The sequence below is a fragment of the Chinchilla lanigera genome, unplaced genomic scaffold, assembly GCF_000276665.1.
Source record: "Chinchilla lanigera isolate Chin_1 unplaced genomic scaffold, ChiLan1.0 scaffold00133, whole genome shotgun sequence".
NCBI lineage: Eukaryota > Metazoa > Chordata > Mammalia > Rodentia > Chinchillidae > Chinchilla > Chinchilla lanigera.
In genome coordinates this window covers 1614848-1639529 of record NW_004955534.1, presented here as the reverse complement: position 1 = coordinate 1639529, position 24682 = coordinate 1614848, and the positions used below count along the sequence as shown (strand labels likewise).

The window sequence follows — 24682 nt, the reverse complement described above, 5'->3', positions numbered from 1 at the left end:
ATGTTACACGGGGAAAATTTGTATGAGGCATCACTTAAAGAGAACTAGAGCTTGTGTCCAAATGTCAACATTGGTACATTATGGACACTGGTCAGTGAGCAGACACAAGTAAATGCTGCCAAAAACAAGACTGGAGCTGTTTCCATCATTACTGTGGTGTAATAGAAATGGTTCAACTACAAAGTTCCATGAAAGGGAAAGCTCCTAAGGAAGTTCATAATCATGAAGGCCAAATTCTTCAGCAGAAGACTTGAGAAGATTTAGGGTGTTAAATGGCAGGACCTATGTCCTGGTGGCTTGAGGAAGAAGGGATCCTCATCAAATGTTAAGAAATGCCTTCCAAAAAAGGAGGAATAGATAGAGAAAGAAAAGGAGGAAGGAGGAGAAATGCTTTTATCTAGTCCTCAGTTGCAGCAACAACATGACAACTGAAATCCCTGTTACCTCTGCCTTTACCCTACCCCAAAGTGCTTCTGAATTACTAAAAGCAAGCTCTAATTCTATGGAAAGAGCCATTTGATCACATGTTTCTTCAAAAATATATTACTTTTCTCTTATATCTACTTTTTAAGGAAAGTGACTTTGGTCAAAATTAAGTAAACAGCTTTCTTTCGGGATTTTTAGCTTACAGGCCAAAGGCCCTACACCAGGGACTCTTCCCCAGATGACTGCTCAGCAGACTTGCTGCTTTCATGAACAGAGGGTAGCCAAGCCCCAAGTCCTCTAACTTTAGTCCGAAGCTTTAAACTCACCTATCCATGTGCCTACTTGGCCTTGGGCCACGTGGGAACTGGTGCTTGGAGTGAAAGAAACTGAAACTTGAAAGTCAAGAAGAAAAAAAAAAGAGACCAAAAGACTAAGAGTCAGTGGCTTTTGAGCAACAAAGATAGTGCAGTGAAATGAAACAGGCAAAAGAGGAAAATGACAAAGGGGTGACTGGCAACAAATTTAGCCTCTCCAAGATCCATAATCCAGACTCTGCGAAACCACAACTTAGTGAATAGAAAAAGAGGAAAGGTCACAAAGAATCAAGAAGGAACTGATAGGAAAATTAGAAGCTACAGAGAAGTTGGAAAGAATGTCAATAATGCAGAGAAAAGAATGAAAAATATGGACTCCTTCCCTGGATTGTGGCTCACGTGGGGAGGGAAGCCCGGCTCCCCACAAGCAAAGTAAGTGCCCAGGAATGGAAGATCCAAGGTCAAACGGTGCTGGAGCCCACAGCCATTGTAAGCTGAAAAAGCAGCACAGGATTTTGCTCTGAAGTGACTCCTTCCAAAAGGCAGGGAACAGCCTGAGACAGAGTCCAGCATGGGCACCTGCCATAGTGTCAGAGAGTGTTTAAGCAGGCACCAATTCAGGAATGATTTGATTATTTAAATCTGGAACTCAGAACAACTAAAAATCAACTTCATTTCAAGGCTCTCAGTGTTGCCCTTCTGCAGTGGCTGGGTGAGACACCGCTATGGGAGACAGCTGCAAACAGGAAGTAGGCTAGAAAGAGATCCCCTGGGAATTTTAAGCTCAGGCTGACAAGGATAAGAGCTGCATCTCCTACAGTAGGAAACCAGGCTCTGCTGAGTTGCATTCAGAAATGGCTGGGTCTGAAAGTGCCTGCCAGTATTATGTACATGAACCCTTTCCCCACTGCCTATATCCAGTACAGCTGAGGTCTGATTGCTTTCCTTATCCACCAAAGTGAGCAAAGATATGTCTTGGCATGGGCACTGTCATACTGGGGCAAACAGAGGGGCTTCTGGGATGGGAGGCACCCCTGACAATCACACAGGCCATTAAGTTATGCACTCTGCCCCAGACAACTCTCACAGTTATCTGGAAATATATCCAGCAAAATGCCTACCCATACACACACACAGCCAGACCAAGGATATATTAATTCCACATACAGTGAACACTATTTATGTGTCATGTACCATGTAAGACAGTGAGGGTACAAATAATGTTTTGGCTCCTTGCAAAGTTTAGGGGATAGGTGAGGGTAGATGTTTTAAATGTACAATTATAATTAAGTTCATCACACTGCTATGACTCAGAAAATAATGGACAGACTCAAAATGCCAAACAGCTACTCCTACTTATTCTTACTTGTAAAAAATTTCTCTAGGAAACTGTCCCTATTGATAACACCATACAGCTGTCCTTAAAGCTGCAAATCATCTTACTGGTACCAGAATCATCATCCTAAAAACAAATCTAAGATTAGGAATATAGTTCAGAGGCAGAATACCTGCCTACTATGCACAAGGCCCTGGAGTTGGTTTCCAGTACTGCAAAACAACAACAAACCAAATCTGGTGGTAATACACATTTGCTTCAAATTCCTTGGTCTCTGCCAAATAAAATTCAAGTTCCATCATTAACTTGGCTATTGATATCCTTCACAGTTTGGCCATAATATATTTTGTTTTCAGTTTCTATCATTTTCCTCTAAGATTCCTCCAAAGGTCATCACACTAGCCCACACCAAACTCTCCCCAAAGATAGCATGTACTGTTAGGCACTTTGCAATTTTATTTCATTTTTTAAAAATCTGTCCATTCAAATATATCTTTGACATGGATTATCTATGTTTAGTTAACATAATTATTGTAAAATGCACACTGTGTAATTCCATAGTTTTGATCATTTTTTTATTTTTTATTTTTATTTTTGGTTTTTCTCCGGGACCGGGAACCGAACTCATGACCTTGCGCTTGCCAGGCAGGTGCTTTGCTGCTGAGCTAAATCTCCAGCCCCCATAGTTTTGATCATTAATGTCCCCCACAGTTTCATGTATTGGAGGCCTGGTCCCTAACGAGGTGCCACTGGGTGGGGAAAAAATTCTTTAAGAGGTGAGGTCTAGTGGGAGGGCTTCTGGTCATTGGGAGTGTCCCCTTGAATAGGACAGTAGGACACTGGTCTCGTCTTTCTTCTTTTGTTCCCTGGCCATGCGATGAGCAGCTTTGCTTTATCAGATACTCCCCCACCATATGATACCATATGTCTTGGTTACTTTTCTCTCATTGCTGAGACAAAATACCTGACACTCAGAATTAAGGAAGGCAAGGTTTATTTAGCCTGCAGTTCACACACGTTTCAGTCCATACTCAGCTGGCTCCAAGGCATAGTGGCACCTGGCAGAGGGCAACAGTTCATGGTGGTGGAATAGCAAAGCAACAAGAGCACAAGGGAGGGATGGCAGAGAACAAGCCTCTTTCCTTCCCTTATATTGTAAGCAGCCTACCCCAACTCAGGGGGCGTGTAGCACTCACATCTTCTCCATGCCCTCCTCTTGCACAGGCTCAGGATGAATACAAAGTAAGCACCCTAACTCCCTGTGAATCACATAGTTAACCTTCTAAACTTCTCAGATGGACACAATGAACAACATCCCAGAAGGATAAGGGCATGTTCTTTTCACTCCAGGATGCAGAACTGCTGAGTTACTTAGCCAAACCTCTAGACTCCCCAAGTTGACACAATGTATCAACCATAACAGTGAGGTTTGGGGAGGACATCTAGACACAAACCATAACAGTACAACAATACAGGCCTAAAAGCAATGGAGCCAACCAATGTACTGTAACCAAAAAATCTATGAGCCAAATAAACCTTTTCTCTTATTAACTTGATTTTTTCAGGTATTTGTTATAGTGATGGAACACTAATACACTGTTCCCCTTCACTTGCAAGATAAAGTTCAAACTTTAGTTTTTAAATTTTTATCTTTATTAGTAAATGTTTTCAGTATATAATGATTACATTCATCACAGAGAGTTGCTACATGTATATCACACATCTTTATTCCTTTTTACATCCCCCCTCCCCTTCCCTCCCCCCAAAATTTTCTTTTTCTTTTTGTTTTTTTTTTTTTTTGGTTTTTCTCCAGTACCAGGAACTGAACTCACAACCTTGCGCTTGCCAGGCAGAAGCTTTGCCACTGAGCTAAATCCCCAACCCCTCTCCCAAAATTTTATAATGTGGCACACAAGGCCATTCATGACCTAGCCTCCCCTTACTTTTCTAATATAATTTCTTACTATGCTGTGCTTTGTAGTTCATGCTCTGGGATTCAAACCTCTCATGGTATTTAACTTGTACCATGCCACTTCTCTTCTGCGTCTTTTCCAGTACTCTTTCCTATAAGAACATCTCAGCTATGCCCACCTCTTTGTTTGTCTATTTCTGCATATTCTTTAACAGTTTAGATTAAGAAATCAGAAATCATCTGTGGTAACTTATACTTAAAGACTGGGTTAAGCATCTCTCATACATTCTCCCACAATACAGAACGTAAAGTTCTATCACACTGTTTTGTTCATTATACTATAATATTTTTTGTGTTCCAGTGAACTCATTTCATTGGTATCTCTCTAAAGTTAGAGACTCTGTCTTATCTCTGTGTATATCCTCCAAGGTCTTTCAATATGTAGAATATAATAAATGCTTGTTGGACTAATTAACAAAAAATATATGCCATAGTATGCCATGTATTTGATGGCTAAACCAATTCTTCTTCCCTTGTCCAACAATGAAGAGTTCCTTGAGGGAAGAAAAATATCTGCTACAAACACAGCCATGAACACAAGTGAGAAACCTGTCAAATTTGGCTAAGTCTGTTTAATGTTATGTATCTATAGCTTCCATATCCAACACTGTACTTGTCCAAAAGCACATCATCAAATGAATTGGCTATACTATAAAAATCAATTGGAATTCTCCATAGTTTTGACTGTATTTATCCATTTATGCGTCAGTGTCTCCCAAAAAATTAAGAACTTCTTAAAGCCCCGTGCCCAGAACAATGCTTAACAGAGTAAATGCTTGGTGAATAAATGTATAAGATACACATTCATGCTGTTTCTGATCCATATCAATGCAATTAGAAACAAAAAAGATGAAATCACAATGAAAACTGCCAAAATCCAGAAAATGATTAGCAACTGTGTTTGAAAAACTGTACTCCAGTAAATTGGAGAATCCAGAAGAAATGGATAGATTCTCAAGTACATATGAATTACAAAAACTGAATCAAGAATATTTAAAAGCCCTGAACAATCCAATGACAAGCAACAAAATTCATACAGTAATAAATAACCTACTGACTAAAAAAAGCTCAGGATTCAAGGGATTCACCACTGAATTGTCCAAGAACTTCAGGAAAGATCTAATGCCAATATTCCTCAAACTCCTTAATGAAACTGAAAGGGAAGGAGTACACCCAAACTCATTCCTGGAAAATAGCATTTCCTTGATTCTAAAACCAGAAAAGGATTCCACCAAAAAAGAAAACTACAGCCTAATCACTTTAAAGAACATAAATACAAAAATCATCAAGAAGATACTGGCAAAAGAATGCAATAAATCATTAAAAAGATTATACATCATGATCAAGTAGACTTTATCTAAAGGATCCAAGAATGGTTCAACATATGCAAATCAACAAATGTAATATAAAAATAAAAGGACAAGAAATCATATGGTCATCTCAATAGGCAAAGAAAACGTGTTTTTTGTTTGTTTGTTTTGTTTTGTTTTTGTTTGGAGATAGAGTCTCTCCATATAGTTCAGGATGGCCTTGAACTCACCATGTAGCTGAGGCTGGTGATCCTCCTGCTTCAGCCTCCCTAATGCTGGGCTTGTAGGCGTGCACCTCAACACCCAGCCAGTAAAAACCTTTAACAAAATGCAACATCTGCGGTAAAGATATTTTGAACAGAATCCCAGTTGCACAAGAAATAACATCAAGGATCAATCATACCAAATTAAAAAGCTTTTACACAGCACAGGAAACATGAGTGAAGAGATAATCCACAGAATGGGAAAAATATTTGCCAGCTATTCCTCAGACATAGGACTAATATCTATAATATATAAAGAACTGAAAAGTATTACATTACATAAAATGATATTTCAACTTAAAATGAGCAATTGAAATGAACAGACACTTCTCAGAAGTACTAATGACTAATAAATACATGGAAACATGTTCAACATCTCTAGCTATTAGAAAAATGCAAATTAGAACAACACTGTGATTCCATTTTTCTCCAAAAAGACTGCCTATCATCAAGAAATCAAACTTAAAATGTGGATAAAGCTTCAGGGAAAAAAGAATCACTCTCCATTTTGGGTGGGAATGTAAAATAGTAAGCACTATGGAAATCAGTATAGAGATTCTTCAAAAAACTAACATAATAAATTCCATTTGACACAACTTTTCTGCCTTGTAGATATCTTCCTGAAAGTGTTAAAGACATTATATTACAGTGATACATACACACATACATACATACATACTGTTATGGTTTGTGTCTGCATGTTCCCCCAAATCGTCATGCAGTCATGGGGCGGGCTTCTATTCTAGATTTTTGATTGATCCATAGTCCATGCTGGGATTATGGGTGTGAGTGCTACACCCCCCCCAGGCAGGCACTTTGCATAAAATGTAAGGGAGGGAAAGAGGCTTGCTCTTCCCTTTGCCATTCCTCCATTTTGCTCTGGTTGCTTTTGCTGTCTTACGCTGCTATGAACTGTTACCCTCTGCCATGTGCCACTCTGCCTTGGAGCCAGCCAAGTACAGACTGAAACCTCCACAAACTGTAAACTAAATAAATCCTTCCTTCCTTAAGTTTGGGCATCAGGTATTTTTTCCCCAGCAATGAGAGAAAAGTAAACAAGACACATACCCACATTTATAGTACTAAATCTCATAGGTTCGCCAGCAGATAAATGGATAAAGAAAATGGGTTATTTATACACAGTTTAGTACTACTGTGCTATAATGAAGGATAAACTTGAATCATTGGTAGGAAAATGTGTGCACCTTGGAACGATAATGGTAAGTGAAATGAATCCAACACACAAGCTTAAATATCACACAGTTTCTCTTATATGATATCCCAAAATCTAAATAAATTAAAGAGCAAAATAAATGATAACAGGAATCAGGGAGACAGATCTTTTGTAAAAGATAAGGGGACCAAGAGATGGGGAGAGGGTGGAGGAAGGGAAGAGGATGTAAAAAGAATTAAGATGTATTATGTACATATACCAACTCCTCTCAAGGCATAGAATCATTATATATTGCAAACATACTAATAAATATAAATAATTTTTAAAAGAAATGCCTTTCTTCTTCTCCTTTTTCACCTGAAAAACAAACTTGTCCTGAAATTCAAACTTTTTGACTCAGCAGAAACAGAACTTCTTCCTTTCTTCAATTACTATTATTTGATTATACATATAGGGCTAGAAGTGTCTAATACATGATAGTGTAGTTCAGTTTAATAATCTTCACCCACTACTTGTAAACTCTTCAAGAGCAGTAACTTTGATTATTTACATTTGTATCTCCATATACTGTGCCTAACACATAAAAAACCATAAATCATAGTTTGTCAAATTAGATTGAAGGGGGTAACAGTAAGAATAGAATGAAGCAGATGTGTTAGAAAGATGGGACAGAGGACAAATTAAGAAATGTTTCTGAAGGGGCTGGGGATTTAGCTCAGCGGCACAGCGCCTGCCTGGTAAGCGCAAGTTCATGAGTTCGATTTGCAGTACCAGAAAAAAATCCCCCCCGCCGCCGCAAAAAACAAAAAGAAATGTTTCTGAATGAAAATAGTACAGAAGAGGAGGTAAATAGAGAGAAAATGAAGAGTGATTTAAGATTTAAATCCAAATAATGAACTCAGGGACCATGGGGTGCTAGAGTCCAAAGGGAACTTTATTAGGGATCTTAGAAACATTGCCAAAATGTCTAACATTCCAGAGGCTACTAACCAACCCCTGGATGTTAATCTTTGTGAAAACCAGAGATGTGTACCAGTAACAAGAGAAAGTACGACCAAAAACAAGTCTGAGCATCTCCATGTCACTATTGGAATCACTGTCCCCAGTGGCTTTGAGCAAAGAGCTGCAAATGAAATAAGAGAGAAATTGGGGTTATCATTCAAAATCAGCAGAGATCAGGGCAAGATATATTTTGAAATTTCAGTGGAAAGCCTGGTGCAGGTTCATTGTCTGTGATCAGCTGATCATTTATTTGTGACTGTTGGGAAGTTTGAAGATTTCCATTTCAAAAAAACTGAAGGAAGAAGCTCTAAAAGATTTTGAAGATTTGGCTGGAAAACTCCCATGGTCAGATCCTTTAAAAGTGTAGGAAATTAACACCTGTTTCAAGGGGTGGGGAAACAAAGCACAAAAAGATAAACAGAATTCAAATACAGAGAAAATTGATAATGGTCAAGGAGACAAATTACATGAGGGAGATGTTAGAGTGTTTACCAAGCATATTTTAGATTCATGTATCTCAGACTATTGTGAAAATCCATAAAAGAGGAGACATCAACATTCCAAAGATGAGACTGATGAACACTCAAAAAAAGAAAATGAGCCTCAGGTGCTCAAGTTTAGAGGTATATGCAATAGGGCAGGAACGTAACATTGCTATACCTTAGATGAGGCTGCAAGAGATTTTGATCATTTCAAATGGAAGACTGACCAACTTTGATGTGGAGATTCTCCTGAATATCCATGATAATGAAATGGTTGTGTGCACTGCACTGACAGAGGAGAGTCTCCACCGGAGAAATATGACACAGTTCGGCCTACAACTCTTAGATCAACTCTTGCTTACGGGATGCTCAGGCTCTGTGCACCTCAACCTGCTGATATAATAGTTGATCCGATTGTGTGGAACACGGGCAATACCAATAAAGCGGGCTACTGAATGGTATCTAACTGTTACCATATTGCTAGTGATAACAGTCCACTGGCTACAAAAAGAGCAGCTAATAACATCTCATCTTTATTGACCAAGAGCTAAGGTAAAGAAGTCAAACCTTCTTAGGGCTTGTCCACTGATGCTGTTCAGTGGGGTAGCTGCAGTCTTTTATTGGGAACTGGCTCTGTGAATATCACTGTAACAGATATTCCATTGGGCAAAAGGGTGGGCTCCGAAAAGAGAAACTGAGGTGCAACCCACTTTCTGGGCCCCTTTCTGTCCCTCTTAGACAGAAGCTTTCTTTCTCTCAATAAATTCTTCCTACTCTTAAAAAAAAAGAGAGAGAGAGAAATTGAAATCTTTATCCAGCTTGCCAGTGGGACATGAGCTGTGTCTGCAGACCCGAGACAGGCTGAGCCATACTCCTTACCTAGGACTCTTGGAAAATAAAGATATGTTATTAACTGCTTTGCCAAGGCATTATCTGGAATAGGACACATATGGAAAAAGGTGCATATGGTCTGGGTGAATATCGAGGGACTTGATGCTGTGGTTTATCTTCTGAAATGAACACCTCAAGCTTTTGTTCATTCTTCAAAGATGGAGAAAAGTCACCTTGGAAATACAAAGAATGATAGTTAATAGTTTTTGTACTTCCCAACACTAGATATGTCAGCATGAACTTGCTTTGAGAGAAAAATATTAACAGTAATGGCAGTCTGCAGTTTTTAACCACCACAAAGCTCTTCACCATGGGTAGCAAAAGATGTGACTATAATGTGATATAATTTAAAGGTTTGAGAAAGCAGAACTTTTCAGAGCCTTTCCATGGGACTGTTTTGAGGGGGTGGCTGGCAATTAGCATTTTTCTTTTTTTCTTTTTCTGTACTAGGGATCAAATGGTAGACCTTGGCACTGAGCTACCTCTCAAGCCCTTTATTCTGCAGTACTAGGGAGCAAGCCCAAAGCCTTTACACTGGGCTACACTCCCACCCCTTTCTATTCTGTTTTTATTTTTAAGACTGTGTCTCACTAAATTGCCAGGGTTAGGCTTGAATTTGTGATCCTCCTGCCTTAGCCTCCATGTTAGTAATTTCCTTCAAATGCTTTACAGATGATTATTGAAAAGCTTACCAAAATGCCCTGAGGTCTAGTTTTAGAACATTTTATTTTCATATTTTATAGCCTATTTTCTATTGTGTCAAGTGGAAAGCCACCTTGGCCTATATAAAAGGCAGAGAACAATGCCATAAAATCTTATGCCACTTTGTATTGCATATGCAGCTTTGCTCTTCAGTACCTCAAGTTCTCTTTATCTCACCCTTAAAAAATAAGGCATTATTATATTTTGTGATAGTGTTTGCCCATGACAAGATGAAATTTCACAAGGCATACAGAAAAACTTAACATCTGCCTTAAAAATTAAAATATGCATCTCTTATTCAGATTAACACACAGATCTAAAACAGGACTAAGATAAATGAAAGGGATTATAAATACTGTTACTGCTAGTACAGGACATTTTCTATTTGTAAAGAATAGAAGAAACACTGGCAGATGAGGTATGGGACCAATAAGCCAAGTGGACTTCTCTTTCAGTTACACAAAGGCATGTGTTACTTTTGAAATCCAAACTTGAACCTATCAGATTTGCTGTTGTTGTTCAAAGATGAGAGAAAAAGCTGATGTATCTTTCAAAGGAAAAAACCCAGAATGACTAGAATAAGTGAGGTATTTGAACACAAATAGCAGAAATAAAGAAATGAATACCTGACTGAGGTTGGGCATGTGTGGCAACTAGGAATGTCTATTGATTTTGGACATGCTGAGTTTAAGGTTCCAGGAAACATCCAGCCAACATTTAAAACCCAGAGTACGGGAGGGGAAGGGCTATGAAAAGAATGAAGATGTGCTATGTGCATGTACCACCTCCCCATGACGAGTGTAGTCATTATGTCTTTCCACAATGCATTAATCAAATTCACATTTTAAAAAATAAAATAAAACCCAGAGCTAAATTAACAGTATAAGCTTGTGGTCACCTGTGTTCAAAGCCATCAGAACTAAATGACAAAAAACAACAACCAAAACAACACTACTATCACCACACTGGTCTTAGTAAAAAAAAATACATATATATCTAGACTGGTACAACCACAGTGAAAATCAGTATGGAGATTCCTCAAAAAACTAGGATTAGAGGTCCCATTAGACCCAGCTATTCCCCTTCTGGGTATTTTCCAGGAGAATTAAAAACATCATACCACAGTGATATATGTGCGCCCATGTTTATAGCAGCACAATTTGTCATAGCAAAATCTTGGAAACAACCCAAATGCCTATCAACTGAGGAATGGATAAAAAAGATGTGGTCTTTTTACACAACGGAGTCCTACTCAGCTATAAAGAAGGATAAATTTGGGTCTTTTACAGGTAAATGGATGCAACTAGAGACCATACTCATAAGTGAAATAAATCAGAATCACATTGAATTGTCTCCCTAGAGTAAGAAACTGAAAAAGTAAATAAGATCCAAAAGGTACAATAGATATTGTGAAAGGGGAAGTAACCGCTCAAAAGGAAAGAACAACTGGGATGAGGGAAAGAAGAAAAGAAGGAAGAGGAAAAAAAAAAATATATATATATATATATTCAAAATAGCTAAGATAATTGTACTACTAATTTCTACTAGTTCATTGAAAGGAATAGTTAGTGTTTATATTGTTTGATCAATTTTGCATGCCTATATCTGGTAATCTGAGCAACTACTTTGAAGATAACAATATGCAATATAATAATCATTGTTAATTTCCTATCATCTTATTTTGAAATTCTGTGTCATTTTTATTATTCTTTTCTGTTTAAAATAAAAAATAAGAACAACAAATGAGTGCTAAATATTGCAAAGGAAAATACAGTGTATTTGCTGATGATGTGATAGTCTAGCTGAAAAAGTTCAAAGAATAAAATAACTATTAAAATCATGAGGCAAGATAGAAGGTGAATAAATAGCTTCTCATTATAGTGAAAGTTTATTTTCACCAAAATAAATAGCTTGCAGTATAATGATAATAGAAAAGGATAATTAGAAATGCAACAAAAACATATTCATTATAATAAAACTATAAAACATTAGCAAAACATATAAAACTTACATGAAGAAAACCATGAAACTTTACTGAAGCATATAAAAGAACATCTTTAAAAATGGAAAAGTATAATGGTGTAATACTCTACTCTAAAAAATAATAAATTTGAGTGATTTGTAGGGAAATGGATGTGCCTTGAGACTATAATTTTAAGTGAAATAAGTCAGAGGCACAAGCTTAAATATTGCGTTGTTTCTCTGATATCAGAAACCAAAAATATAAATAAATTAAAAAGCAAAATTAAAGATAGATAATAAGAAACAGGGATTTTGAGCTTTTTCAAATGGGAAGAGGACCAAGAGGTGGTGGGGGGTGAAAAGGGGGGGAAAGAGACATAAAAAATAATTAAAATGTGTTATGTACATGAACCAACTCCTCACAATGAATGCAGTCATTATGAACTGCAAACATGTACTGATAGAAATAAAAAATTTTAAATAAATAAATAAAATTGATAAGGGAACATTAAAAATGGAAAAGTATACTGAGTTTTCCGGTAGGACAATGTAATATCCAAAATAAAAAGAAACAATTTTTTCAAAATTAAAGTATAAATCCAATATAATTTTTGTCAAAAACCTATAACAATATAATTTTTGATCAAAAAATATAATTTTTGACAAAAAAAATTTTTGTCAAAGAAATTTCAATTCTAAGAAATTCACCTTTAAGACCTTATCTCAAAATTTTTGAAAAACAAAAATAATGAAAAAAAATTTGTTCTACCAGAGCCACACATGGTGGTGCACAGCTGTAATCCCAGCACTTGGGAGGTTGAGACAGGAGAATTGCTGTGCATTCAAGGCCAGCCTGAACTACATAGTGAGACCTTGTCTCAAGAAAGAAAAAGGAGACCCAGAGGCTATCAAGTGAAAAATGATAGCTCTGACTGCATACAAATCTAAATCTGTACAATAAATGACAGCATTAAGAAAACCAAGGTTTTTTATTTTTAAAAAACAAAGCAGGAGTAAATATTTTAGAGAATTAAAATTCTAATATGCATAAAGAAGAAAGGGCTCCCTCAAATCAGTAAAAAAATTCAAAGAAAAATGGCTGAGCTGGGTGTGGTGGTGTAGCCTGTAATCCCAGCCTGGGAGGCTGAGGCAGAAGGATCACTGAGAGTTCAAGGCCAGTCTGGGATACAAAGTGAGCTCAAGGCCAGCCTACACTGAATAGTGAGACCCTGTCTCAAAAAGACAAAAAAAGTGAAATAAAAATGGCCAAAGAAGCAATTCAAAGATGAGAAAAGTTTCAGTAAAAATTTTCAATAAAAAAATCTTTAAGGGCCAAGGATATAGCTCAGCAGCATAAGCGCCTGCCTGGCAAGCGCAAGGTCCTGAGTTTGATTCCCGGTACCAAAACGAAAAATCTTTAAATGTTTAGCCTCACTAATAGTAAAATGCAAATAGAAGCGATGGTGCATGCCTGTAATCCAAGCACTCTAGGAAGCTGAAGCAGGAAGATTGCAAATTCAAATCCTGCCTGGGCAACTTAACAATTTAGCAAGGCATTGTCTCAAAATAAAACAAATTAAAAATCTAAAGGCCAGGGATGTAGCTCCATGTGAAGATCCCAAATCAAATCCCCAGTAACACAGACACATACACACAGGCACATGCACACATGTATGTACACACATACAGAGACAAATGCAAGTAGAAAAAATGTGATCTTCTGTTTTTATTATTCAGTTGGCAAAATTTAAATGACTAAACTGGTTTGGTGGCACACGCCTGTAATGCCAGCACGCAGGAGGCTGAGGTAGGAGGAATGCCACATCTTCAGGGCCAAGTAAGCTATGCAGTGACCCTGTCCCAAAAAACATTTTTTAATGATTAAATACTTGCTAGTATCTAATATTTACTGATGATGGTATGGAGAAATGGATTATCAAAATCTATTGATGAGAGTGTAAATTGCTCAGATTTCAAGAGGCAAATCATTATCATGAAAGATCTACATTAAAATCTATAAAGTGTTTATATACCTAGGTATTCATTACAATTTAATTGTTTGATCAATCTTGCATACCTATATCTGGTAACCTGAGCAAGTACTTTGAAGAAAACAATAAGTAGTACAACAACTATTGTTGATTTCCTATCATCTTGTTTTGAAATTTTGTATCATTTTTATAGTTTTTGTACTGTTTTATTTTTGTTTTTGGCTTTGTTTTTGTTATTTTGTTTTTGCTCTTTTGTCTTTGAAATAAAAAAAATCACCACCTCTACCAGCTGTGCTGGTACAATGCTTAGTCAAAGCTATTTGGGAAGCTGAGGCGGGAGGATCTAAAGTTTGATTGCAGCCTGGCAACTTAGTGAGACTTTGTCTCAAAATAAAAAATAATAATAATAAAAATGGCTGGGTAGGTCACTCAGTGCTCTCTGAGCTCAATCCCCAGTACCAAAAAAAAAAAAAAAAAAAAAAAAAAAATCACCAGCTCCACACCTCACTGTGTCAAGTAGCCCACAGCCCTTATAACTTTGCCACCAGGCTTGCTGTCCTGTTCTCCATCATCACTGACACGATTATTCTTAACAACTCTAACACTCTCATGGATGATCAATTAAACTTCCTTGGCTTCCAACAGCCAATGATAGTTTGCTCCTGCCTGCCTCCACTGCTCACTTTCACTGCTGTAACCTAAACCTTGCACCAGGAAACACCTCTCAATATAACACTGGAAACTCAGAGGCAACAGAGTAATGCCTTCAAAATTCTCAAGGAAAATTATTTCCTAACTAAATTTCTATGCCCAGTCAGACTGCTTAATCAAGTGACAGGGTAGATTAAAGACATTTCAAACAGGCAAGATCTCATATAACCCTTGATGCCTGGATCATCTGAGATCCAGATTTTGCCGCCAACAGAAGTGTTAAACGTTGACTTTTTTTTTTGAGAGCTAGAGTTTAAACATGGTGAGTTTAATAAATACAGAGCTGCCTATTCCTTCTGCTCACGTCTCTGCAGGATGTTCAAAACTTGGTCCACATTGTTGCCTTGCCTGACAACCTGACCACTGTGAACCATTCTTGGTACAAGTGGCTTTCTAGCTGGTGAGCTCTCCGAAAGTATTTTTCAATTAAAGGAAAAACCTCTGATTTTAGAGTTTATCAACTTCATGATGCACATATTCCCGTTATTGGCAATTTCTATTTTCGTTTCAATTGACAAATACAAATCATGTTTTTTGTTAGACAAGATGCTACTCTAAAATATGTATTCATTGTATAATGACCACATTGAACTAATTAACATACACATTATCTCATGTATTTATTTTTCCACTGAAAACACTAAAAATCTTCTTTCTAAGCAATTTTCAAGTATACACTACACCACTGTTAACTACAGTCACCATGTTGTATAGTAGATCTCTTGAATTTATTCCTCCTACCTAACTGACATTTTGTATCCTTAACCAACTTCTCCCCGGTCCCATCCCCTCCACTCTCACATACAATGTGGGCAATTTCAAGCTGCTAACATGACATCAGTTTCCTGAATATATCAACCAGCTCCAGCATGCCACCGTGTCACACAAAAGCACTTGCAAATTTGCCCACTAACTTCCTTAGAATGGATTATTACATAGTCTCAGGAAAGCTGAAGACAGGCTGTGCTCCAAGGCTTTTCCTCTGGAACCCTTTATTTAACAGTGCCAGTATCGATCTTTCCCAATACAGGAGGATGAGTACTTGCTAGTCGATTCTTGAAAACTAAGCAATATATAATACATAAGTGAATAATATGTAAAGAAAAACAAAAGGCAAGATATTGATTGTTTATGGTGGTGACCAAAGGGGAAATAATTGAAGAGAAACACACAGGGGCCTTCTAAGGTATTAAAAGTGTTTATTTTTTAAACTGGCTAGTGAATGCACAGGTATTTATTTTATTATGCCTATGCTTTTTCTACATGAGATATATTTAATAGTTTAAATGTTTAAGTAATGATAGGATAAAAGAAGAAGAAACACTTAAATGAAAAAGTATGCATTAAAATTAAATACACTAGAACATTTTATATCATCTTTCATTAGAAGGGCCTTCGTTAGCAAACTCCAAATCCCAAATCCAGAAATGTGAGATTTGGTGACGTCAAAATTTAAAATATCTGTATGACAAAAGGTAACATAAACAAAATTAAAAGATAAATCAGCAGGAAGAAAATTTTGCTATTATGTGAGAAAACCATTAATACTTTAAATATATGAAGATCCTCTATAAGTCGATGAGAAAAAGACAACCCATCAGAAAAATGAGTAAATATATAATATATATTTTATATATATATCAGGATATAATTCACAGAAAAATGTAAATAGTAAATATACTGAAATACTCAATTTTACTAATAATTAGGAAAAAAACAATTAAACAACAGAATGCCAGTTTTACCCATCCTGTTGGCAAAGATTTTAAAAAATTGATGAAACCCAGTGAAAGTAAACAGAAAATGGGTCTCTCAAACACTACCAATGGGAGTGTAATTGGGGACATTCTTCTGAAAGGACAACTTGGTTGTATAACTAATAAAACCAGAAAGCATTTTTTAATCATGCAAGTCCCCTGTTAGTCTTCAGACATGTTCCCACAGAGGCACAAAGTAAAACTGAAAGCTCATCAAGAGGGAACTAACTATATTCCCAGATAGTCACACACAGAAATTATGCATTTGTTTTAAAAAATAAAATGGACTACCAGGCATGGTTGTGCACACCTGTAATCCCATAATCTCGGCATTTAGGAGGCAGAGGCAGGAGTGTCTCCATGAGTTCAAGGCACACCTGGGCTACCTAGTGACTTCAAGGCTAGCCTGGGATACATAGTAAGATCGTGTCTCAAAAAGAAAAAGAAAAGAAAATGGGCTGATGTAGAAAGATGCCTCTGACTTCTTGTATTTTCTAAAGTGATATGTAGATCTATAGTTACAGAACTATTTTATGGAACAACTATATATGCACATAAACAATATATAAAAACACAAAAAATATCTTGAAGGAAACTCACTAAACTGTTCATTGTGGTTACCTCTTAGAAGGAATATGACTGGAAGGTTAACAGTTACAACATCTAACTTCCATGTTGTGTGAACCTTTATGAGTATGTACCTGACAATTCCTTAAGTCATTCTTTTAGCAGAGTACCATGAATCAAACTCACGGCCTTATGCTTGCCAGGCAGGCACTGTGCCACTGAGCTATATCCCCGGCTCTTACGTCATTTTAATATAATAATGTTAATATTTCCATAGCAGGAGGAATTTTTACTGAAAAAGGTATTTGATAATATTCAATTTAGTATAGCTTTGATTAGACTCTCTTTAATGAGTAATCCAGTTTACATTTGTCAAAGCAGCCTATGGGGAATATGGAACCACAATCACAAAATTATATATCTCTGACTCCTCTCCCATCTGTTCTGCAGAAGTTATAAATAACCCTTGTTAAGTTTTCTTTAATATTTCTGGAAATAAGTACTCAGAGGCTATCTCACATGTGCTCTGAAAATGAATCTGCTTTGCTGCCATGTGGTGCCTGCCATTTCCCTCCAATTCTGATGATGTCTCCTGTTCCTGTCATCACCAAGAGTGGCTAGTATGTCAACAATGTCCAGGACAACTGCAAGGACTGATGTCTGAGCTGAAGGAACGGATGCTGTTTATCCAAGGTCCTGAAGGTACCACTGCCAGGAGAGCTAATGCCCTCAACAATGCCACTGCCTTACTGCTGCAACCACTGCCATCATCTCAGCACATCTTTCCTTAACCTCCGAAAGAACTATGGATTTTACCTTCAAAACACATCTCAACTTACCAATTCCTTCCCAAATTCACTATTAACCTTACTTGTACTATTACAAATGCTCTACGAATTGGTCTGCGTTTTCATTATTTCAGTGAACGAATCCATTTTCTCAACAGTAGTACGATCATCTAAAGTCATATTATTTTCCTCCCTAAAGGAAGGAGAGCCTACGTTTATACGGCTCCTGACTACTCTAGAACTGCATCTTGTGCCACTCTGGACTCATTCAATCTGAGCTGGCCACACTGACATCCTTTTTCTCTTTGAGGACGCTAAGCTTGCTTCTGCCTTGAATCCATTTTATTTGCTACTGCTTCATCTACTATGTTTTCCTAATAATTCATACAGTTGACCTTGTCATTCATACTTTAAACGTTACTTCTTCAAAGCAATTTCTCTAAATCCAAATAAGCACCCGCTGTTCTCCATTATATCACTCTGTTTAAAGCTTTCCACAGCACTTAGCACTGCTGATGTAGTTTTCACCATCTCCACCCACTGATATCCATGATTCAAGAGAGAAAAGACATAGTCTACCGTTTGTCACTGTATCCTCAGCACCTAAGCAAGTGGATGGTACAAAGTACAGGATCTCAATAAAATTTTGGTGCCTGAAGGGGTCACTATCAATAATGCTATTAGTGTTACCGTCAATGTCAAAATTGTTGACCTCTTGTTCTCTTACCATCCTACTGAGTTTATAGAGGACACTATTATTTCAGCTTTTATTTTCACTGTAAGTTCTTAGCCCTAAGTCTCAGGAGTGTTGTCTTGATTACTCTCCTCACTGCTGAAACAAAATACATGACACCCAAAATTAAAGGAGAAAAGATTTATTTCAGCTCACAGTTTATAGAGATTTCAGTCATAGTCAGCTGGTTCCCGGGCATGGCAGCATGGCATAGGGGCATGGCAGACGAGAAACAGTTCATGGCAGAGCAAGCAGGGAGCAGCAAGCAGCCTGCCTTTCCCTTTTATCCCATCTAGGCTACAAGCCTTTTGGGTGGTGCCACCATCACCCAGGGTAGGTTTTCTGTCTTCGGTAAACCCATTCAGCCACTCCCAAAACTATGCTAATTCCAATCAGTGGACTAGTTAGTATCATGCACCCTTAATCCCAGTATCACAGACCCTAGATCCAGCCAGCTATGAGCACATGAGGCTTTTGGACACATCTAGACACAAGGCATAACATATGGCAATTTGAGCATGGCCTCAGGTCTGACTCCGGGAAGCTCAACCTACAGACAATTCAGTTGCTAGATACATGCTGCCCGTAACACTACCCTTTGCCTGCCACATGGACCAATATCCTTGACTCACACCTGGACCTCTCTAGGCTCTCAGCCTCTATAGCAAGAATTCTCAAACTTGGGTACACAAAGAATGACCTGCAGATATTTAATAAATATTAATGCTTGGCCAGGTTCCACTCTCAGAAGTTCTGATTAATTAATGGAGTGCATCCCTGGCCTTGAGTTTCTTTTTGTTAACTTTTTAAATTTGTGTATGTTTGTGAATAAATATAATTATATTCATAATATTCATATCTCATCTGAGTCATTTTTACTACACCCTGTTTTCTACCATGTCTCTTTTATTTAGATCTTTAAATTATTTATATTTTGGTTCACTCGTATTAAAGAACCATTCAATATTTAACCATATCTGATTTATTTCACGTACTACTATAGTCTCAGGATCCATCCACTTTCCTATAAATAACTGAAATTTCTCCTTTGTTATGGTTGAATAGTACTCCAATGTGTATATATACATTTTCTTTATCCATTCACCTGTTAAAGCAAAAATAGGCTGCTCCCATAATTTAGCTATTATGAGTTGTGCTACTATAAATGTAGACATGCATGTATCACTGTAGCTTTTTCAGGAAGATACACAGAAGAGGTATAACTGGGTCAAGTGGAATTTCTATTTTTAGTTTTTTTAGTCATCTCCATAATGCTTTCCATAATAGTCCTACTAGTTTACTATCCACCAACAATGCAGAAGGGTTCCTTTTTCCCCTACAACTTCCCCAGAATTTGCCATTTTTTGTGTCTTTGATAATAGCTGTTTTTCCTGCAGTAAGATGGAACCTCCGTGGGTTTGTTTGTTTGTTTCTTTGTTTTTGAGGCAGAATCTCACTATGTAGCCCAGGTTGGCCTGGAACTCACTGTGGATCCTCCTGCCTCAGCCTCCTGAGTGCTGGGTCACTGTTATTTTGATTTGCATTTCCCTAATAGCCAAAGATCCTCAACATTTTTTCACGTATTTACTGGCTATTTGTACTTCTTCCAAGAAGTGCCTATTCATTTTAAATACTGGGCACTGGGATTATTTAAAGCTCCAAGATTGACAACCACTGTTATAGAATAAATTATTATTTTTTTTTTTTAGAATAAATTATTTTATGGGGGTGAAGGGTCCTTGATTTTCATATAAATAGATTACTGGTAAGTCAATTTCAGGTTTTCTTGACTCTCCTGTACCTCCTGTTAAATTATGGTTAGCAACAAATTTAGGCTCAAGCTGGACCTCAGTGCATATTTATTTCAGCACCCGCTGATACTGAAATATTAATAAATAATATTTTGACCAAACCTAGGGTCCTGAATATTTATTTAATGATCACATTGACTGAATTGAGGCAGTTTAAAAAATACATGCTTTTCGTCACTAAAGGACTGTCAGGTAAGGTAAACAAAAGAGGAAGAAAGGGAGCATATTCTCGAACTTTTAGTGAACTCAGCTATCACACTGATGAATATAAATCTAAACTTTCTCTCTCCAGCCCTGTCTACTTTCCAAATCCCCAGCTTGTATATTCAAGAGCATCCTAGTGATTTCTTTCAAGGATTTAACCTAGGATTCTTCCTTGCATTTAACCAAACATTAAAATGAAACACATTTCCCCAAACTGACTTCCCTTTGTCAGTTCTGTTTCTGCTTGTTATATTTTTATTCTCCCAGTCACCCAGTTGAGCAGCTTCAGAGTCCTGTGCACTTTTTCCTACACGCCCCTCCTTTCATGTTCCAAGCTGTTTACTCTCCAAATTTTTCTCATTTGTTTCTTCACCTCTACCCCGACTGCTACAGCGCTAAATCCAGATCTACAGGACTTCTCATCTGAATGATTGTATTAATGTGCAAATGGGTCTCCCTGAACGAGGTTTAGGTGATCCACTTCTTCCTTAACACTGCACCAGAGTGAGCTAGTAAAGCCAAAACATCTGCTCACGATTGCCTACTGCTTACAACCCTTTGGTGGCTTCATAATAAGTACATGAAGTACTAATGTCTCTTCAGAGCTCTCTAAGATCTGGCTCCTACTTACTCCTCCAAACATGTCTTTGCCTCTCTTGTTACTTTTTATGAAAGAATAAAGAAATACATTTAATATTTAGTACAAACTAAAAAGAAATATAAAATTACAGAACTTCCTTTTTTGCCTTGAGCGGGTTTTCTCTGGTAAGGACCACTTGGATTAAACAGAAGTTTCCGGTAAATCAGGATGCCATCAGCAACACAGCACCGTGCTGCCACAAGTGCAGCCACTCCTCCAGTGATTATCAATGCGGCTTCTGGCATCAGTGGCAACACAGATACGGTGATCATGAATAATGTTACTACCATCAAGTTGATACTATCAAGCAAAGGTTGAAATAACCATTTCATCAATCGATCAGGTGTGAGGATATATAAAATTATGAAAAAGAAAATAACAGTGGCTTCAAATCCAGTGATAACAATGTATGGTTCAGGGGCTTGCACAATAATAAAAAAGGTCATAGATGTCACAGTGAGTGCCAGCCACAGCATCTTTACGGGGCCTTTCACGCTGAAGCAGAAGGGGAGAAGGTAGAGTTTCAGCTGTGACTCAGTCTCCATCTCGCCCAGCAGACCCAAAAGCCACACCTCTCCTTTCAACCCTTCTCAGCGCCCCACTCGCCAGGCCTGGTTCAACAGCCCTGACCGCAGAAGCTGTAGTCCACAGCCCTCTGGACTTGCCCTGTCTCATATACTAAGACCTACCTTTTCCAAATACACAGTTTCCTAAGTGCTATTTCCTCAGCCAATTATGTTATTCCTCTTATTAATTTGGCGAACTATACAAAATTCAAGATTCAGCTAAGGGTATTTCTCTCTAGGCAAAAGTACTCACACTGGTCTGAAAATTGAAATTTTAAAAAGCTCTCCAGATGACCGAACGTACATCCAAAGCTCAGAACCACTATTATCATATTATCTTTAACACTACATTGTATTTCAACCAGTTTTCAGTATATCTGCCCTCCATTCTAGACTCTAATACTTTTAAGAGGAAAAACTATGTCTTACTCAGTTTTGCAATCCTAGTACCTCTTTTTTTTTTTTTTTTTTTAACCAGGAATTGAACTTAGGACCTTCCACTTGCCAGGTAGGTGCTTGTGCCCCTGAGCTATATCCCCGGCCCTAGGACCTCTTGAAAATAAATAAATGAGTGAACAAAACACACATATTCTCAGTAATATTTTGTCATATCAACCATATATAATTCTCTTGTATAAAAATATGATGTAACATTACAAGAATATAAGAACTGTCTTGCTGATTGAGACTAAATATTGTCACCAGCATTGTAAAAGACCATGGTTGTTCTCACTGACATCAACTTCACCTTGCTCAGAGCTATATACATACTAGTCCTAGCCTTCTTTAATAATTTATTATGAATCCATTATAGGCTAATTCATAAATCTCTTCAGAAGCTATTTATAATTTTTGTTAGTTATGTTTCCTGAGGCTAAATTTACTGTAGATATGTGGCAGCATTCCCGGGCCTGGTAGTAGCCTCAGAGTGCAATGAAACCATCCAAAACTTTCTGTTTTAGTTAGAACTCAATCCTAGGACCAAGGACAATTTATCCTGAGAGCAGCTTCTCTAGATGGCTTCATTACACCATCACATTCTTATCAACAGCTGCTTAGCTAAAAAGTCCTCAGCACAGCTCAGCCAGCCCAGCTCAAAAACCTTGAAGATATTTCTGGAATTATAAGAGAGGTAATTATGAGACCATGGAAATAGAGGACACCTGCTGTTGTCATTCCACTATAAAGATACCAAAAAACATAAGCCTTTATCCTAGGTAAGAATATCTAACCATAGTTTGGAGGACTCTGGACATGAGTGCATATGAAAACCTAACCTGAGTTAGGTCTTGGGTGTGCATTCTTCTAACCCACCTACTTTCGCAGGAGTATCCTGTTAAAAGGCTCTCTCGGGGCAGGGGATTTAGCTCAGCGGCAAAAGCGCCTGCTTGGCAAGCGCAAGGTCGTGAGTTCAGTTCCCGGTACCAGAGAAAAACCAAAAAAAAAAAAAAAAAAAAAAAAAGGCTCTCTCAACTCCTTTTACTTCATTGACCTAGACACACATTGGGTATTTTTTGGCTAGGACCATTACTCCTTTACAAATAAACAAGGCAAGGACCTGCATATTTTTCTGGCTAGCAGCCACAAAATTCCCTGGATGCATGTGCAGTCAGATCAAGAAAGACAAAGTTCAAAAGGAGGGCACACTTGTAATCCTACCACTCCAGAGGCTGAAGCAGGAGGGTTATAAGTTGGAGGTCAGCCTGAACTATATAGTATGTTCAGCCTGGACTACACAGCAAGACCCAGCCTCAAAAAATCAAGAGAGACAGACAGAGATAGAGAGAAAGGTGAGGGAAGGGAGAGAAGGAGAGGAGAGGGGAGGGGAGGGGAGAGGGAAGAAAGAAAGAAAGAAAGAAAGAAAGAAAGAAAGAAAGAAAGAAAGAAAGAAAGAAAGAAAGAAAGAGAAAAGAAAGGACAGACAGAGGGAGGGAGGGAAGAATGAAAGGGAAAGGGAAAGCAAAAGGGACAGAAGGAGGCACAGGTCTGACATGTACATCAGGAAGTGTTACTTCTGCTCTGGGCCCATCTGACCGGGCCACAATATGATGCCAGTTTGTAACGACTCCAAGGTGTTCGGATTCTGTACATTTAAAGTAAAATGTCATAAAAATTTTTTAAATTAAATTAAAATATCATAAATGAAATTTAAATGCCATTAAAAAAAACTTAAAAAGAAGGGCAGTCCTCACAAGTTCCAGTGGACTAAAGCATTCTGAAAGCAGCTGACAAAGAGTTTACAGTGGATAATTCTTTTGAACTCGATAAATGTAGAAATGAACCTGCCAAATACCAGCAAGAGTTGTGGAATAAAACTATTGATGCAATGAAGAGAGTAAAAAAGATCAAGCAGAAAGGCCTGGATAAATTTATAATAAACAGATTGAAGAAAATGAGCTAGCTACAGAAATTTCAGGACATCAAAGGAGTCAAGTAAAATATCCATGTGTCCAAGGTCCTCTTGCAGGCAAAGGAAAGCAGCTGAAAGAAATGCTGCCACAGTTACAGTGTGGACATGGAGGACATGCCTTAAAAATCTTGCTGCCTGTCCCCATTTCTGAATGTGAGAATGTCCTCTGGACAGTTAGAACTTCTAAATTATTGATTTATTTGCTACATAAGGTCCCTTCAGTGAAAGATGACAGAGAAGACTTCTACACTGCCATCTGTGAAATGGGTTATGGATGCTGTATGGCCTCTGTTTGGCACATCTTCATTGAGTATGCGCTTATGTCAGTCCTAGAGATTTCGCTTATAAGCAGAAAAGTGAATGGCGAATATCAGATGGCCTTGCCACTTGGATAATGACATTAGCCTACATTTGTGCACCAAATTCATGAAAATGATATATGAAATAAGAGTTCAAATGTAAGTGATGTACACATCAACAGGCTTTGCGTAAGAACAGAGACTAAAACTTTATTATCACATGGTTTCTCTATATGAGAAACTCAACATATAAATAAAGAACAAATTTTAAAAACAGCTGATAAGAAATAGGGAGATAGATATTTTGCAAAGGAGAAGGGAACCAAGAGAAGGAGGGAGTGAGGAAGAAGAGATAGGGAAAGTGTAGTAAA

The 24682-nt window shown here is 37.6% G+C and overlaps 2 pseudogenes; both read left to right on the top strand.

Moving 5' to 3' along the window:
• The first annotated feature begins 7758 nt into the window (after positions 1 to 7758).
• Positions 7759 to 9363, top strand: LOC102025167 (annotated as a pseudogene).
• Positions 9364 to 23593: 14230 nt separating this feature from the next.
• Positions 23594 to 24135, top strand: LOC102024503 (annotated as a pseudogene).
• Positions 24136 to 24682: the final 547 nt, after the last annotated feature.